Below are 19,916 nucleotides of genomic sequence, written 5' to 3'. Positions count from 1 at the left end.
AATAAACTGCTTCTGAGGACGTCAACAAATTCTATATTTTTATAAAATTAATTATCAGCTGTTAAATGTATGAAACATGACACATGTATACAATAAATAAACAACACTACACAGCCGCCAGTGTTGGATCTCTGTCGGTCACTAGGTGTCAGTGTGACGCCATCGCATCTCTGCTCACCATGAAATCTACATCCAGCAGCAACACACAATACACACAGTAACAGGAGTCATCAGTTTATCAGAAACACCTGTCATCACCTGTTCACATCATCACCTGGCGATGACTCATTGTACTACATGGTCTGCTGTTGTTCTGTCCACAGAGGAGCGGACAGATTTTTTATTTGCAGCGTAAACCTCAGAGGAAACATGGTTCACCTTCTGAATCACTGCTTGCTGCAGTGTTGATGTTCATGTCTATTATTCAAGCTGAGCAGAGACATTTTTCACCTTCAGCAGGTGAACGTGAAAGCAGCCCTCTGTTTCTGGCCTTGTGCAATCAAACTCTGCACAAAAACGTCACTGATTTAAAATGATATCACAGTATGTTCAACTTCAAGACACATCTGTGAAAGTGGAGCTCAGTTCTTTCAATATGTGAAAGTCTTTGTAACTTTAAATAGATTATTACACTGATTATTGATTATCGGCAATGTAGTGATACAGAATCAGAAAACATGTCATTAATTAATGTTGTAGATTTCATGTTGATTAACAGATTAAGGGGTTTGAGGGGTTCGATGTGGCTAAAGAAATCTTCTGTCACTGAAATTACAGCTGCCAAACAAGCACTGATTCTCATCATTCAGGAGAAATCTGAGCCCTCCAGTGAAATCCTGCTGGAAGCCTGGGGAATCCAAAGACCGCGGTTTAATATGGAACATCCAACATCCATATGGAACATCCAAACCATCCATAACAGCAGACGTCGTCAGGGAAATTAGAAAATATCACCTTGAATAAGTGAATGTTGGTGGACAGGAGCTGGAACATGAAAATAACGACATACATGGTGTAGCTGTTACAGTGTCAGCTGAGCAGAGGCGACTGTGATGGCCAGGCGAGGTGCTTCGAATGCAGACCGATCGCTTCCCAAAGGGGCCTCTGAGACGGACTCCTGCAGGCAAAAGGGAACCTGGAACAGAACTGGACCAGCTAGCCAAGATGAATCTAAGTCGAGGAGATCGGGAAGGAAGGAGGGAACTCACTGTGGCCTCATGCTCCACAGGGCAAAGAGAGGACCAATAAGTTGGTACTTAATACACAAGAAAACCAAATTTAACAAGTCAACAGGTGCTGAAGACGACAGGAACAGGAGCAAGAAGCTTTGAAGTGACCTCATCTCCTGTCGGCAGTGAGTCAGTTTGTTCATTTATTAAAAATGCCGTTTGAGATCAGAGTCAACAGGACAAAAATCTCATTAAAGCTGTAGCTCTGAGTCCCACCAGTCTGACTGAAAAGACTAATTAACCAGAGCGGAAAATGAGTCCCAGCAAACTAAACTCTCCTATTTTGACCTCAGGGCCAATTAACTTCGAGGAGCAACAACAACAAACTGCCGGCTGAAATTCCTGGAGGAATGAGCAGCAGACAAATTAGATTTAACTGTTTAAACCTCAGAGGAAACAGTCCTTTGTCCAATTTACTTTGTCAGTATCAAAGCAGGAGGTAATCAGATCAGGCTGAAGTACGTCTTTGATTTCAGGAGGAAATGCTGTGAAAACTCTCAACATGTCAAAATACTCTCACTCTGTGTGTCAGTTTAATACAGTGACTCATAGATGAATGAGAAGCAGAGAAAATATCATTAAACAGAACAATGCACAAAAAAAACAGAGGAATTTACTCTCAGTAAAGTATGTAAGTATTTTCATTTAACTGGATCATTTGGCTCGTAGTAACAACAAGAACAATTAAAGCTGCAAGCAGCGATGGGAGGGCCCTCGCAGCCCTTGCGACCCGCGGGAGTCGCAGCCGCCTCAGCCAAGCACCAGAATCCTCCTATGTCCTCTCCTCTCTCCTGCTTTTCTCCCCAGAGAAACACAGCAGTATACAGCAACAGAAAAGACATGGCCCCCTCCCAGTAGGGCACACCCCCTTTTGTTTTGGGAATTCTGCCAAAGTGTGAATAAAACAACAAGGTGAGTTTAGGTAGACATTTTTGCCATGTGGATGATTTGGTAATAGTTAAAGCTTTGTATAATTTGTATAGTGTGTTGGTTTTTGGTTAGATGGGGTTTATTTTGGCAGTACAAATGTTGATCTGCATTGTAAGATGAATTATCTGTGCAGATAAAATGTGTAATTTGGTTTGATGGACAGTGTTATTTGTAAATCACCTTAGTGTTGGTAAGAGTTTGTGGATGGAGGTTGAGAATGTTTTAGTGATTAAAAGCAATTTTACAATGGTTGTGGCTTGTTGATGTACACAGGTGTTATTAAAACATATTTAAACAGTTCTAGCTTTGGCGTAGTTGAGATGATGCAGAACAGAGATATGTTGCAGTCTTTTTTTTACCTGTTTTTCTGAACTTATATTTTTATATGTACTGTGTTTTTATTGCTGGAGCACAACAGAGCTCTGGTGCATTTTCTACATTTCTACTGTGTGTGCTCTTTACACATCCAGATCCTTTGCTTTCTCTTCTTTCTCAACCGTTAAGAACTATTTCAAATCATATACAATCATGTACGTCACCACTTACCCACAGACGTAACACAAAAATACATAACACATTATAGATTATATATCATAAATCCATGCTTTGAATCTATAGCAGTAATACCTACATATATGTCATATACATTATTCAAAGTAAGGTTTTCTTTCCTACTTTACAACAGCATTTCCACGAATGCCATATCTCATTCTAACTCGATATGTTGATAACACAATATTTCAGAAATGCTGTTGAAATATTGGTTTTGCTTTACCTTTACATCACTTCAAAAAGCAAAAGGCACTGGTTATGGTACACCTAGTACACTAGGGTGGGGTTCAATTCCCTGCAGTGCCCTGCTAATAGATTGATGATGTAAGATCCACACAAAATCCTAAATCTACACAGTTTGTCATGACAACTCCATGTTAACACATCTATGTAGAATGTATGTATTTCCATTATATAGCTCACATGGCACACTGACATAAACAGACATTTATGGCTCCAAGAAAATGGAGCTCAACTGCACTAATGCCTCCACTATCTTCTCCTCTTCTTTCCAACAGCCCTAATCTCATCTGCTCTCCAGATATACAGAGACATACACATGTACAAAAGACATGTCTTCTCTCCCAAAAGACATGTCTTTTGTATGCTGATCCATTTCTCCCTCTTCATCTGATCTGCTTTCCAGTGAACTACATGAAAAATACACATAACTACTGAAAAATACACACATTTCCTATTCCCAGTAGTTGGTGCTATTTGTGTATCATGATATCAGTACATCAATCTGTTCTGAATCACATAATCAACATGACTGTAAAGTTTGATCCACATTGGATGAAGAATGTGGGAGATAAAGGCACAAATACGTCCATTTCCTGCATGTTGGCAAAGGGTCAATTTCGTGGCGGTGCCACTGCCATACCAAAGCTTTTCACAACTTTTAGTCAGGAAGGCCTTAAGAACAAACAGAGCAATTTTAAGCATGATCAGACCATAAAAAACGTCATAGTATAGTAAGGCGTCAAAATCAGACAAAAAAAGTCAAAAAAAATTTTCACCTCCAAAAGTCATAAAAAACGTCATAGTATAGTATGGCGTTTTTTTCGGGCAAGAAAAGTCAAAATTTTTTTCGACCTCAAAATGTCATAAAAAACGTCATAGTATAGTAAGGCGTCAAAATCGGACATAAAAAGTCAAAAAAGATTTTTGACCTCAATATGTCATAAAAAACGTCATAGTATAGTATGGCGTTTTTTTCGGGCAAGAAAAGTCAAAAATTTTTTCGACCTCAAAATGTCATAAAAAACGTCATAGTATAGTATGGCGTTTTTTTCGGGCAAAAAAAGTCAAAAATTTTTTCGACCTCAAAATGTCATAAAAAACGTCATAGTATAGTAAGGCGTCAAAATCGGACATAAAAAGTCAAAAAAGATTTTTGACCTCAAAATGTCATAAAAAACGTCATAGTATAGTAAGGCGTCAAAATCGGACATATAAACTCAAAAAAAATTTTGACCTCAAAATGTCATAAAAAACGTCATAGTATAGTATGGCGTTTTTTTCGGGCAAAAAAAGTCAAAATTTTTTTCGACCTAAAAAATGTCATAAAAAACGTCATAGTATAGTAAGGCGTCAAAATCGGACAAAAAAAGTCAAAAATTTTTTTCACCTCCAAAAGTCATAAAAAACGTCATAGTATAGTAAGGCGATTTTTTCGGGCAAAAGAAGTCAAAAATTTTTTCGACCTCAAAATGTCATAAAAAACGTCATAGTATAGTAAGGCGTCAAAATCGGACATAAAAAGTCAAAAAAAATTTTTACCTCCAAAAGTCATAAAAAACGTCATAGTATAGTATGGCGTTTTTTTCGGGCAAAAAAAGTCAAAAATTTTTTCGACTTCAAAATGTCATAAAAAACGTCATAGTATAATATGGCGTTTTTTTCGGGCAAAAAAAGTCAAAATTTTTTTCGACCTCAAAATGTCATAAAAAACATCAAAGTATAGTAAGGCGTTTTTTTCGGGGAAAAAAAGTCAAAAATTTTTTTGACCTCAAAATCTCATAAAAAACGTCATAGTATAGTATGGCGTTTTTTTCGGACAAAAAAAGTCAAAAATTTTTTCGACCTCAAAATGTCATAAAAAACGTCATAGTATAGTAAGGCGTCAAAATCGGACATAAAAAGTCAAAAAAATTTGTGACCTCCAAAAGTCATAAAAAACGTCATAGTATAGTATGGCGTTTTTTTTTGGGCAAAAAAAGACAAAATTTTTTTCGACCTCAAAATGTCATAAAAAACGTCATAGTATAGTATGGCGTTTTTTTCGGGCAAAAAAAGTCAAAATTTTTTTCCACCTCAAAATGTCATAAAAAACATCATAGTATAGTAAGGCGTCAAAATCGGACATAAAAAGTCAAAAAAAAATTTTACCTCCAAAATTCATAAAAAACATCATAGTATAGTAAGGCGTTTTTTTCGGGGAAAAAAAGTCAAAAATTTTTTTGACCTCAAAATCTCATAAAAAACGTCATAGTATAGTATGGCGTTTTTTTCGGACAAAAAAAGTCAAAAATTTTTTCGACCTCAAAATGTCATAAAAAACGTCATAGTATAGTAAGGCGTCAAAATCGGACATAAAAAGTCAAAAAAATTTGTGACCTCCAAAAGTCATAAAAAACGTCATAGTATAGTATGGCGTTTTTTTCGGGCAAAAAAAGACAAAATTTTTTCGACCTCAAAATGTCATAAAAAACGTCATAGTATAGTATGGCGTCAAAATCGGACAAAAAAAGTCAAAAAAAATTTTCACCTCAAAAAGTCATAAAAAACGTCATAGTATAGTATGGCGTTTTTTTCGGGCAAAAAAAGTCAAAAAATTTTTCGACCTCAAAATGTCATAAAAAACGTCATAGTATAGTAAGGCGTCAAAATCGGACAAAAAAAGTCAAAAATTTTTTTCACCTCCAAAAGTCATAAAAAACGTCATAGTATAGTAAGGTGTCAAAATCGGACATAAAAAGTCAAAAAAAATTTTGACCTCAAAATGTCATGAAAAAAGTCATAGTATAGTATGGCGTCAAAATCGGACAAAAAAAGTCAAAAATTTTTTTCACCTCCAAAAGTCATAAAAAACGTCATAGTATAGTATGCCGTTTTTTTCGGGCAAAAAAAGTCAAAATTTTTTTCGACCTCAAAATGTCATAAAAAACGTCATAGTATAGTAAGGCGTCAAAATCGGACATAAAAAGTCAAAAAAAATTTTTACCTCCAAAAGTCATAAAAAACGTCATAGTATAGTATGGCGTTTTTTTCGGGCAAAAAAAGTCAAAAATTTTTTCGACTTCAAAATGTCATAAAAAACGTCATAGTATAGTATGGCGTTCTTTTCAGGCAAAAAAAGTCAAAAATTTTTTTGACCTCAAAAGTCATAAAAAACGTCATAGTATAGTATGGCGTTTTTTTCGGGCAAAAAAAGTCAAAATTTTTTTCGACCTCAAAATGTCATAAAAAACGTCATAGTATAGTAAGGCGTTTTTTTCGGGCAAAAAAAGTCAAAAATTTTTTCGACCTCAAAATGTCATAAAAAACGTCATAGTATAGTAAGGCGATTTTTTCGGGCAAAAAAAGTCAAAAAATTTTTCGACCTCACAATGTCATAAAAAACGTCATAGTATAGTATGGCGTCAAAATCGGACAAAAAAAGTCAAAATTTTTTTTCACCTCCAAAAGTCATAAAAAACGTCATAGTATAGTATGGCGTTTTTTTCGGGCAGAAAAAGTCAAAAATTTTTTCGACCTCAAAATGTCATAAAAAACGTCATAGTATAGTAAGGCGTCAAAATCAGACATAAAAAGTCAAAAAAATTTGTGACCTCCAAAAGTCATAAAAAACGTCATAGTATAGTATGGCGTCAAAATCGGACAAAAAAAGTCAAAAATTTTTTCGACCTCAAAATGTCATAAAAAACGTCATAGTATAGTAAGGCGTTTTTTTCGGGCAAAAAAAGTCAAAAATTTTTTCGACCTCAAAATGTCATAAAAAACGTCATAGTATAGTATGGCGTTCTCTTCGGGCAAAAAAAGTCAAAATTTTTTTCGACCTCAAAAGTCATAAAAAACGTCATAGTATAGTATGGCGTTTTTTTCGGGCAAAAAAAGTCAAAAATTTTTTCGACCTCAAAATGTCATAAAAAACGTCATAGTATAATATGGCGTTTTTTTCGGGAAAAAAAGTCAAAAATTTTTTCAACCTCAAAATGTCATAAAAAACGTCATAGTATAGTAAGGCGATTTTTTCGGGCAAAAAAAGTCAAAAATTTTTTCGACCTCAAAATGTCATAAAAAACGTCATAGTATAGTAAGGCGTCAAAATCAGACATAAAAAGTCAAAAAAATTTGTGACATCCAAAAGTCATAAAAAACGTCATAGTATAGTATGGCGTCAAAATCGGACAAAAAAAGTCAAAAAAATTTTCGACCTCGAAATGTCATAAAAAACGTCATAGTATAGTAAGGCGTCAAAATCGGACATAAAAAGTCAAAAAAATTTGTGACCTCCAAAAGTCATAAAAAACGTCATAGTATTGTATGGCGTTTTTTTCGGGCAAAAAAGGTCAAAAAATTTTTCGACCTCAAAATCTCATAAAAAACGTCATAGTATAATAAGGCGTCAAAATCGGACAAAAAAAAATTAAATTTTTTTTTCACCTCCAAAAGTCATAAAAAACGTCATAATATAGTAAGGCGTCAAAATCAGACATAAAAAGTCAAAAAAAAATTTTTACCTCCAAAAGTCATAAAAAACATCATAGTATACTAAGGCGTTTTTTCCGGGGAAAAAAAGTCAAAAATTTTTTTGACCTCAAAATCTCATAAAAAACGTCATAGTATAGTAAGGCGTCAAAATGGGACATAAAAAGTCAAAAAAAATTGTGACCTCCAAAAGTCATAAAAAACGTCATAGTATAGTATGGCGTTTTTTTCGGGCAAAAAAAGACAAAATTTTTTCGACCTCAAAATGTCATAAAAAACGTCATAGTATAGTATGGCGTCAAAATCGGACAAAAAAAGTCAAAAAAAAATTTCACCTCCAAAAGTCATAAAAAACGTCATAGTATAGTATGGCGTTCTTTTCAGGCAAAAAAAGTCAAAATTTTTTTTGACCTCAAAAGTCATAAAAAACGTCATAGTATAGTATGAAGTTTTTTTCGGGCAAAAAAAGTCAAAATTTTTTTCGACTTCAAAATGTCATAAAAAACGTCATAGTATAGTATGGCGTTTTTTTCGGGCAAAAAAGGTCAAAATTTTTTCGACCTCAAAATGTCATAAAAAACGTCATAGTATAGTAAGGCGTTTTTTTCGGGCAGAAAAAGTCAAAAAATTTTTCGACCTCCAAATGTCATAAAAAACGTCATAGTATAGTATGGCGTTTTTTTCGGGCAAGAAAAGTCAAAAATTTTTTCGACCTCAAAATGTCATAAAAAACGTCATAGTATAGTATGGCGTCAAAATCGGACATAAAAAGTCAAAAAAGATTTTTGACCTCAAAATGTCATAAAAAACGTCATAGTATAGTAAGGCGTCAAAATCGGACATATAAACTCAAAAAAAAATTTTGACCTCAAAATGTCATAAAAAACGTCATAGTATAGTATGGCGTTTTTTTCGGGCAAAAAAAGTCAAAATTTTTTTCGACCTAAAAAATGTCAAAAAAAACGTCATAGTATAGTAAGGCGTCAAAATCGGACAAAAAAAGTCAAAAAATTTTTTCACTTCCAAAAGTCATAAAAAACGTCATAGTATAGTATGGCGTTTTTTTCGGGCAAAAGAAGTCAAAATTTTTTTCGACCTCAAAATGTCATAAAAAACGTCATAGTATAGTAAGGCGATTTTTTCGGGCAAAAAAAGTCAAAATTTTTTTCGACCTCAAAATGTCATAAAAAACGTCATAGTATAGTATGGCATCAAAATGGGACAAAAAAAGTCAAAAAATTTTTCACCTCCAAAAGTCATAAAAAACGTCATAGTATAGTAAGGCGTCAAAATGGGACAAAAAAAGTCAAATTTTTTTTTTACCTCAAAATGTCATAAAAAACGTCATAGTATAGTGAGGCGTCAAAATCAGACATAAAAAGTCAAAAAAATTTGTGACCTCCAAAAGTCATAAAAAACGTCATAGTATAGTAAGGCGATTTTTTCGGGCAAAAAAAGTCAAAAATTTTTTCGACCTCACAATGTCATAAAAAACGTCATAGTATAGTATGGCGTCAAAATCGGACAAAAAAAGTCAAAATTTTTTTTCACCTCCAAAAGTCATAAAAAACGTCATAGTATAGTATGGCGTTTTTTTCGGGCAGAAAAAGTCAAAAATTTTTTCGACCTCAAAATGTCATAAAAAACGTCATAGTATAGTAAGGCGTCAAAATCAGACATAAAACGTCAAAAAAATTTGTGACCTCCAAAAGTCATAAAAAACGTCATAGTATAGTATGGCGTCAAAATCGGACAAAAAAAGTCAAAAAATTTTTCGACCTCAAAATGTCATAAAAAACGTCATAGTATAGTAAGGCGTTTTTTTCGGGCAAAAAAAGTCAAAAATTTTTTCGACCTCAAAATGTCATAAAAAACGTCATAGTATAGTATGGCGTTCTCTTCGGGCAAAAAAAGTCAAAATTTTTTTCGACCTCAAAAGTCATAAAAAACGTCATAGTATAGTATGGCGTTTTTTTCGGGCAAAAAAAGTCAAAAATTTTTTCAACCTCAAAATGTCATAAAAAACGTCATAGTATAGTAAGGCGATTTTTTCGGGCAAAAAAAGTCAAAAATTTTTTCGACCTCACAATGTCATAAAAAACGTCATAGTATAGTATGGCGTCAAAATCGGACAAAAAAAGTCAAAAATTTTTTTCACCTCCAAAAGTCATAAAAAACGTCATAGTATAGTATGGCGTTTTTTTCGGGCAGAAAAAGTCAAAAAATTTTTCGACCTCAAAATGTCATAAAAAACGTCATAGTATAGTATGGCGTCAAAATCGGACAAAAAAAGTCAAAAATTTTTTCGACCTCAAAATGTCATAAAAAACGTCATAGTATAGTAAGGCGTTTTTTTCGGGCAAAAAAAGTCATAAATTTTTTCGACCTCAAAATGTCATAAAAAACGTCATAGTATAGTAAGGCGTCAAAATCGGACATAAAAAGTCAAAAAAATTTGTGACCTCCAAAAGTCATAAAAAACGTCATAGTATAGTATGGCGTTTTTTTCTGGCAAAAAAGGTCAAAATTTTTTTCGACCTCAAAATGTCATAAAAAACGTCATAGTATAGTAAGGCGTCAAAATCGGACATATAAACTCAAAAAAAATTTTGACCTCAAAATGTCATAAAAAACGTCATAGTATAGTATGCCGTTTTTTTCGGGCAAAAAAAGTCAAAATTTTTTTCGACCTCAAAATGTCATAAAAAACGTCATAGTATAGTAAGGCGTCAAAATCGGGCAAAAAAAGTCAAAAAATTTTTCGACCTCAAAATGTCATAAAAAACGTCATAGTATAGTATGGCGTTTTTTTCGGGCAAAAAAATTCAAAATTTTTTTCGACCTCAAAATGTCATAAAAAAACGTCATAGTATAGTAAGGCGTCAAAATCAGACATAAAAAGTCAAAAAAAAATTTTACCTCCAAAAGTCATAAAAAACATCATAGTATAGTATGGCGTTTTTTTCGGGGAAAAAAAGTCAAAAATTTTTTTGAGCTCAAAATCTCATAAAAAACGTCATAGTATAGTATGGCGTTTTTTTCGGGCAAAAAAAGTCAAAAATTTTTTCGACCTCAAAATGTCATAAAAAACGTCATAGTATAGTAAGGCGTCAAAATCAGACATAAAAAGTCAAAAAAAAATTTTTACCTCCAAAAGTCATAAAAAACATCATAGTATACTAAGGCGTTTTTTTCGGGGAAAAAAAGTCAAAAATTTTTTTGACCTCAAAATCTCATAAAAAACGTCATAGTATAGTATGGCGTTTTTTTCGGACAAAAGAAGTCAAAAATTTTTTCGACCTCAAAATGTCATAAAAAACGTCATAGTATAGTATGGCGTTTTTTTCGGACAAAAAAAATCAAAATTTTTTTCGACCTCAAAATGTCATAAAAAACGTCATAGTATAGTAAGGCGTCAAAATCGGGCAAAAAAAGTCAAAAAATTTTTCGACCTCAAAATGTCATAAAAAACGTCATAGTATAGTATGGCGTTTTTTTCGGGCAAAAAAATTCAATATTTTTTTCGACCTCAAAATGTCATAAAAAAACGTCATAGTATAGTAAGGCGTCAAAATCAGACATAAAAAGTCAAAAAAAATTTTTACCTCCAAAAGTCATAAAAAACATCATAGTATAGTATGGCGTTTTTTTCGGGGAAAAAAAGTCAAAAATTTTTTTGAGCTCAAAATCTCATAAAAAACGTCATAGTATAGTATGGCGTTTTTTTCGGGCAAAAAAAGTCAAAAATTTTTTCGACCTCAAAATGTCATAAAAAACGTCATAGTATAGTAAGGCGTCAAAATCAGACATAAAAAGTCAAAAAAAAATTTTTACCTCCAAAAGTCATAAAAAACATCATAGTATACTAAGGCGTTTTTTTCGGGGAAAAAAAGTCAAAAATTTTTTTGACCTCAAAATCTCATAAAAAACGTCATAGTATAGTAAGGCGTCAAAATGGGACATAAAAAGTCAAAAAAAATTGTGACCTCCAAAAGTCATAAAAAACGTCATAGTATAGTATGGCGTTTTTTTCGGGCAAAAAAAGACAAAATTTTTTCGACCTCAAAATGTCATAAAAAACGTCATAGTATAGTATGGCGTCAAAATCGGACAAAAAAAGTCAAAAAAATTTTTCACCTCCAAAAGTCATAAAAAACGTCATAGTATAGTATGGCGTTCTTTTCAGGCAAAAAAAGTCAAAATTTTTTTTGACCTCAAAAGTCATAAAAAACGTCATAGTATAGTATGAAGTTTTTTTCGGGCAAAAAAAGTCAAAATTTTTTTCGACCTCAAAATGTCATGAAAAAAGTCATAGTATAGTAAGGCGTTTTTTTCGGGCAAAAAAAGTCAAAAATTTTTTCGACCTCAAAATGTCATAAAAAACGTCATAGTATAGTAAGGCGATTTTTTCGGGCAAAAAAAGTCAAAAATTTTTTCGACCTCACAATGTCATAAAAAACGTCATAGTATAGTATGGCGTCAAAATCGGACAAAAAAAGTCAAAAATTTTTTTCACCTCCAAAAGTCATAAAAAACGTCATAGTATAGTATGGCGTTTTTTTCGGGCAGAAAAAGTCAAAAATTTTTTCGACCTCAAAATGTCATAAAAAACGTCATAGTATAGTATGGCGTCAAAATCGGACAAAAAAAGTCAAAAATTTTTTCGACCTCAAAATGTCATAAAAAACGTCATAGTATAGTAAGGCGTTTTTTTCGGGCAAAAAAAGTCATAAATTTTTTCGACCTCAAAATGTCATAAAAAACGTCATAGTATAGTATGGCGTTTTTTTCGGGCAAAAAAAGTCAAAAATTTTTTCGACCTCAAAATGTCATAAAAAACGTCATAGTATAGTAAGGCGTCAAAATCAGACATAAAAAGTCAAAAAAAAATTTTTACCTCCAAAAGTCATAAAAAACATCATAGTATACTAAGGCGTTTTTTTCGGGGAAAAAAAGTCAAAAATTTTTTTGACCTCAAAATCTCATAAAAAACGTCATAGTATAGTAAGGCGTCAAAATGGGACATAAAAAGTCAAAAAAAATTGTGACCTCCAAAAGTCATAAAAAACGTCATAGTATAGTATGGCGTTTTTTTCGGGCAAAAAAAGACAAAATTTTTTCGACCTCAAAATGTCATAAAAAACGTCATAGTATAGTATGGCGTCAAAATCGGACAAAAAAAGTCAAAAAAATTTTTCACCTCCAAAAGTCATAAAAAACGTCATAGTATAGTATGGCGTTCTTTTCAGGCAAAAAAAGTCAAAATTTTTTTTGACCTCAAAAGTCATAAAAAACGTCATAGTATAGTATGAAGTTTTTTTCGGGCAAAAAAAGTCAAAAATTTTTTCGACCTCAAAATGTCATAAAAAATGTCATAGTATAGTAAGGCGTTTTTTTCGGGCAAAAAAAGTCAAAAATTTTTTTGACCTCAAAATGTCATAAAAAACGTCATAGTATAGTAAGGCGATTTTTTCGGGCAAAAAAAGTCAAAATTTTTTTCCACCTCAAAATGTCATAAAAAATGTCATAGTATAGTAAGGCGTCAAAATCAGACATAAAAAGTCAAAAAAAATTTTTACCTCCAAAAGTCATAAAAAACATCATAGTATAGTATGGCGTTTTTTTCGGGGAAAAAAAGTCAAAAATTTTTTTCGACCTCAAAATCTCATAAAAAACGTCATAGTATAGTATGGCGTCAAAATCGGACAAAAAAAGTCAAAATTTTTTTTCACCTCCAAAAGTCATAAAAAACGTCATAGTATAGTATGGCGTTTTTTTCGGGCAAAAAAAGTCAAAATTTTTTTCGACCTCAAAATGTCATAAAAAACGTCATAGTATAGTAAGGCGTCAAAATCGGACATAAAAAGTCAAAAAAAATTTTTACCTCCAAAAGTCATAAAAAACGTCATAGTATAGTATGGCGTTTTTTTCGGGCAAAAAAAGTCATAAATTTTTTCGACCTCAAAATGTCATAAAAAACGTCATAGTATAGTAAGGCGATTTTTTCGGGCAAAAAAGGTCAAAAATTTTTTCGACCTAAAAATCTCATAAAAAACGTCATAGTATAATAAGGCGTCAAAATCGGACAAAAAAAGTCAAAAAATTTTTTCACCTCCAAAAGTCATAAAAAACGTCATAGTATAGTAAGGCGTCAAAATGGGGCATAAAAAGTCAAAAAAAATTGTGACCTCCAAAAGTCATAAAAAACGTCATAGTATAGTATGGCGTTTTTTTCGGGCAAAAAAAGTCAAAAATTTTTTCGACCTCAAAATGTCATAAAAAACGTCATAGTATAGTAAGGCGTCAAAATCGGACATAAAAAGTCAAAAAAATTTGTGACCTCCAAAAGTCATAAAAAACGTCATAGTATTGTATGGCGTTTTTTTCGGGCAAAAAAGGTCAAAAAATTTTTCGACCTAAAAATCTCATAAAAAACGTCATAGTATAATAAGGCGTCAAAATCGGACAAAAAAAGTCAAAATTTTTTTTCACCTCCAAAAGTCATAAAAAACGTCATAGTATAGTAAGGCGTCAAAATGGGACATAAAAAGTCAAAAAAATTTTCGACCTCAAAATGTCATAAAAAACGTCATAGTATAGTAAGGCGTCAAAATCGGACATAAAAAGTCAAAAAAAATTTTTACCTCCAAAAGTCATAAAAAACGTCATAGTATAGTATGGCGTTTTTTTCGGGCAAAAAAAGTCATAAATTTTTTCGACCTCAAAATGTCATAAAAAACGTCATAGTATAGTAAGGCGATTTTTTCGGGCAAAAAAGGTCAAAAATTTTTTCGACCTAAAAATCTCATAAAAAACGTCATAGTATAATAAGGCGTCAAAATCGGACAAAAAAAGTCAAAAAATTTTTTCACCTCCAAAAGTCATAAAAAACGTCATAGTATAGTAAGGCGTCAAAATGGGGCATAAAAAGTCAAAAAAAATTGTGACCTCCAAAAGTCATAAAAAACGTCATAGTATAGTATGGCGTTTTTTTCGGGCAAAAAAAGTCAAAAATTTTTTCGACCTCAAAATGTCATAAAAAACGTCATAGTATAGTAAGGCGTCAAAATCGGACATAAAAAGTCAAAAAAATTTGTGACCTCCAAAAGTCATAAAAAACGTCATAGTATTGTATGGCGTTTTTTTCGGGCAAAAAAGGTCAAAAAATTTTTCGACCTAAAAATCTCATAAAAAACGTCATAGTATAATAAGGCGTCAAAATCGGACAAAAAAAGTCAAAATTTTTTTTCACCTCCAAAAGTCATAAAAAACGTCATAGTATAGTAAGGCGTCAAAATGGGACATAAAAAGTCAAAAAAATTTTCGACCTCAAAATGTCATAAAAAACGTCATAGTATAGTAAGGCGTCAAAATCGGACATAAAAAGTCAAAAAAAAATTTTACCTCCAAAAGTCATAAAAAACGTCATAGTATAGTATGGCGTTTTTTTCGGGCAAAAAAAGTCATAAATTTTTTCGACCTCAAAATGTCATAAAAAACGTCATAGTATAGTAAGGCGATTTTTTCGGGCAAAAAAGGTCAAAAATTTTTTCGACCTAAAAATCTCATAAAAAACGTCATAGTATAATAAGGCGTCAAAATCGGACAAAAAAAGTCAAAAAATTTTTTCACCTCCAAAAGTCATAAAAAACGTCATAGTATAGTAAGGCGTCAAAATGGGGCATAAAAAGTCAAAAAAAATTGTGACCTCCAAAAGTCATAAAAAACGTCATAGTATAGTATGGCGTTTTTTTCGGGCAAAAAAAGTCAAAAATTTTTTCGACCTCAAAATGTCATAAAAAACGTCATAGTATAGTAAGGCGTCAAAATCGGACATAAAAAGTCAAAAAAATTTGTGACCTCCAAAAGTCATAAAAAACGTCATAGTATTGTATGGCGTTTTTTTCGGGCAAAAAAGGTCAAAAAATTTTTCGACCTAAAAATCTCATAAAAAACGTCATAGTATAATAAGGCGTCAAAATCGGACAAAAAAAGTCAAAATTTTTTTTCACCTCCAAAAGTCATAAAAAACGTCATAGTATAGTAAGGCGTCAAAATGGGACATAAAAAGTCAAAAAAATTTTCGACCTCAAAATGTCATAAAAAACGTCATAGTATAGTAAGGCGTCAAAATCGGACATAAAAAGTCAAAAAAATTTGTGACTTCCAAAAGTCATAAAAAACGTCATAGTATAGTATGGCGTTTTTTTCGGGCAAAAAAAGACAAAATTTTTTCGACCTCAAAATGTCATAAAAAACGTCATAGTATAGTATGGCGTCAAAATCGGACAAAAAAAGTCAAAAAAATTTTTCACCTCCAAAAGTCATAAAAAACGTCATAGTATAGTATGGCGTTTTTTTCGGGCAAAAAAAGTCAAAACATTTTTCGACCTCAAAATGTCATAAAAAACGTCATAGTATAGTATGGCGTTCTTTTCCGGCAAAAAAAGTCAAAAATTTTTTTGACCTCAAAAGTCATAAAAAACGTCATAGTATAGTATGCCGTTTTTTTCGGGCAAAAAAAGTCAAAATTTTTTTCCACCTCAAAATGTCATAAAAAACGTCATAGTATAGTAAGGCGATTTTTTCGGGCAAAAAAAGTCAAAATTTTTTTCGACCTCAAAATGTCATAAAAAACATCAAAGTATAGTAAGGCGTTTTTTTCGGGGAAAAAAAGTCAAAAATTTTTTTGACCTCAAAATCTCATAAAAAACGTCATAGTATAGTATGGCGTTTTTTTCGGGCAAAAAAAGTAAAAATTTTTTTCCACCTCAAAATGTCATAAAGAACATCATAGTATAGTAAGGCGTCAAAATCGGACATAAAAAGTCAAAAAAAATTTTTACCTCCAAAATTCATAAAAAACATCATAGTATAGTATGGCGTTTTTTTCGGACAAAAAAATTCAAAAATTTTTTCGACCTCAAAATGTCATAAAAAACGTCATAGTATAGTAAGGCGTCAAAATCGGACATAAAAAGTCAAAAAAATTTGTGACCTCCAAAAGTCATAAAAAACGTCATAGTATAGTATGGCGTTTTTTTCGGGCAAAAAAATCAAAAATTTTTTCGACCTCAAAATGTCATAAAAACCGTCATAGTATAGTATGGCGTTCTTTTCTGGCAAAAAAAGTCAAAAATTTTTTTGACCTCAAAAGTCATAAAAAACGTCATAGTATAGTATGCCGTTTTTTTCGGGCAAAAAAAGTCAAAATTTTTTTCGACCTCAAAATGTCATAAAAAACGTCATAGTATAGTAAGGCGATTTTTTCGGGCAAAAAAAGTCAAAAATTTTTTCGACCTCACAATGTCATAAAAAACGTCATAGTATAGTATGGCGTCAAAATCGGACAAAAAAAGTCAAAATTTTTTTTCACCTCAAAATGTCATAAAAAACGTCATAGTATAATATGGCGTTTTTTTCGGGCAAAAAAAGTCAAAAATTTTTTCAACCTCAAAATGTCATAAAAAACGTCATAGTATAGTAAGGCGATTTTTTCGGGCAAAAAAAGTCAAAAATTTTTTCGACCTCAAAATGTCATAAAAAACGTCATAGTATAGTAAGGCGTCAAAATCAGACATAAAAAGTCAAAAAAAAATTTTACCTCCAAAAGTCATAAAAAACATCATAGTATAGTATGGCGTTTTTTTCGGGGAAAAAAAGTCAAAAATTTTTTTGACCTCAAAATCTCATAAAAAACGTCATAGTATAGTATGGCGTTTTTTTCGGACAAAAGAAGTCAAAAATTTTTTCGACCTCAAAATGTCATAAAAAACGTCATAGTATAGTATGGCGTTTTTTTCGGACAAAAAAAGTCAAAAATTTTTTCGACCTCAAAATGTCATAAAAAACGTCATAGTATAGTATGGCGTCAAAATCGGACAAAAAAGGTCAAAAAAAATTTTCACCTCCAAAAGTCATAAAAAACGTCATAGTATAGTATGGCGTTTTTTTCGGGCAAAAAAAGTCAAAAATTTTTTCGACCTCAAAATGTCATAAAAAACGTCATAGTATAGTATGGCGTTCTCTTCGGGCAAAAAAAGTCAAAATTTTTTTCGACCTCAAAAGTCATAAAAAACGTCATAGTATAGTATGGCGTTTTTTTCGGGCAAAAAAAGTCAAAATTTTTTTCGACCTCAAAATGTCATAAAAAACGTCATAGTATAGTAAGGCGTCAAAATCGGACATATAAACTCAAAAAAAATTTTGACCTCAAAATGTCATAAAAAACGTCATAGTATAGTATGGCGTTTTTTTCGGGCAAAAAAAGTCAAAATTTTTTTTCACCTCAAAATGTCATAAAAAACGTCATAGTATAATATGGCGTTTTTTTCGGGCAAAAAAAGTCAAAAATTTTTTCAACCTCAAAATGTCATAAAAAACGTCATAGTATAGTAAGGCGATTTTTTCGGGCAAAAAAAGTCAAAAATTTTTTCGACCTCAAAATGTCATAAAAAACGTCATAGTATAGTAAGGCGTCAAAATCGGACATAAAAAGTCAAAAAAAAATTTTACCTCCAAAAGTCATAAAAAACATCATAGTATAGTATGGCGTTTTTTTCGGGGAAAAAAAGTCAAAAATTTTTTTGACCTCAAAATCTCATAAAAAACGTCATAGTATAGTATGGCGTTTTTTTCGGGCAAAAAAAGTCAAAAATTTTTTCGACCTCAAAATGTCATAAAAAACGTCATAGACAAAAAAAGTCAAAAAAAATTTTGACCTCCAAAAGTCATAAAAAACGTTATAGTATAGTAAGGCGTCAAAATCGGACAAAAAAAGTCAAAAAATTTTTTGACCTCCAAAAGTCATAAAAAACATCATAGTATAGTAAGGCGTCAAAATCGGACAAAAAAAGTCAATTTTTTTTTTGACCTCCAAAAGTTATAAAAAACGTCATAGTATAGTAAGGCGTCAAAATCGGACAAAAAAAGTCTAAATTTTTTTTGACCTCCAAAAGCCATAAAAAACGTCATAGTATAGTAAGGCGTCAAAATCTGACAAAAAAAGTCAAAAAAAAATTTGACCTCCAAAAGTCATAAAAAACGTCATAGTATAGTAAGGCGTCAAAATCGGACAAAAAAAGTCAATTTTTTTTTTGACCTCCAAAAGTTATAAAAAATGTCATAGTATAGTAAGGCGTCAAAATCGGACAAAAAAAGTCAAAAAAATTTTCGACCTCAAAATGTCATAAAGAACGTCATAGTATAGTAAGGCGTCAAAATCGGACAAAAAAAGTCAAAAAAATTTTTGACCTCCAAAAGTCATAAAAAACGTCATAGTATAGTATGGCGTCAAAATCGGACAAAAAAAGTCAAAAAAAATTTTCGAGCTCAAAATGTCATAAAAAACGTCATAGTTTAGTAAGGCGTCAAAATCGGACAAAAAAAGTCAAAAAAATTTTTGACCTCCAAAAGTCATAAAAAACGTCATAGTATAGTATGGCATCAAAATCGGACAAAAAAAGTCAAAAAATTTTTTCACCTCCAAAAGTCATAAAAAACGTCATAGTATAGTATGGCGTTTTTTTCGGGCAAAAAAAGTCAAAAATTTTTTCGACCTCAAAATGTCATAAAAAACGTCATAGTATAGTAAGGCGTCAAAATCGGACAAAAAAAGTCAAATTTTTTTTTGACCTCCAAAAGTCATAAAAAACGTCATAGACAAAAAAAGTCAAAAAAAATTTTGACCTCCAAAAGTCATAAAAAACGTTATAGTATAGTAAGGCGTCAAAATCGGACAAAAAAAGTGAAAAAATTTTTTGACCTCCAAAAGTCATAAAAAACATCATAGTATAGTAAGGCGTCAAAATCGGACAAAAAAAGTCAATTTTTTTTTTGACCTCCAAAAGTTATAAAAAACGTCATAGTATAGTAAGGCGTCAAAATCGGACAAAAAAAGTCAAAAATTTTTTCGACCTCCAAAAGTCATAAAAAACGTCATAGTATAGCATGGCGTCAAAATCGGACAAAAAAAGTCAAAAAATTTTTTCACCTCCAAAAGTCATAAAAAACATCATAGTATAGTATGGCGTTTATTTCGGGCAAAAAAAGTCAAAATTTTTTTCGACCTCAAAATGTCATAAAAAACGTCATAGTATAGTAAGGCGTCAAAATCGGACAAAAAATGTCAATTTTTTTTTTGACCTCCAAAAGTCATAAAAACGTCATAGTATAGTAAGGTGTCAAAATCAGAAAAAAAAGTCAAAAAAAATTTTGACCTCCAAAAGTCATAAAAAACGTTATAGTATAGTAAGGCGTCAAAATCGGACAAAAAAAAGTGAAAAAATTTTGACCTCCAAAAATCATAAAAAACGTCATAGTATAGTAAGGCGATTTTTTCGGTCAAAAAAAGTCAACATTTTTTTCGACCTCAAAATGTCATAAAAAACGTCATAGTATAGTAAGGCGTCAAAATCGGACAAAAAAAGTCAAAACATTTTTTGACCTCAAAATGTCATAAAAAACGTCATAGTATAGTAAGGCGTCAAAATC

Source organism: Toxotes jaculatrix, chromosome 9 (genome assembly GCF_017976425.1).
Source record: "Toxotes jaculatrix isolate fToxJac2 chromosome 9, fToxJac2.pri, whole genome shotgun sequence".
Taxonomy (NCBI): domain Eukaryota; kingdom Metazoa; phylum Chordata; class Actinopteri; family Toxotidae; genus Toxotes; species Toxotes jaculatrix.
Note: the sequence above shows the minus strand (reverse complement) of the source record.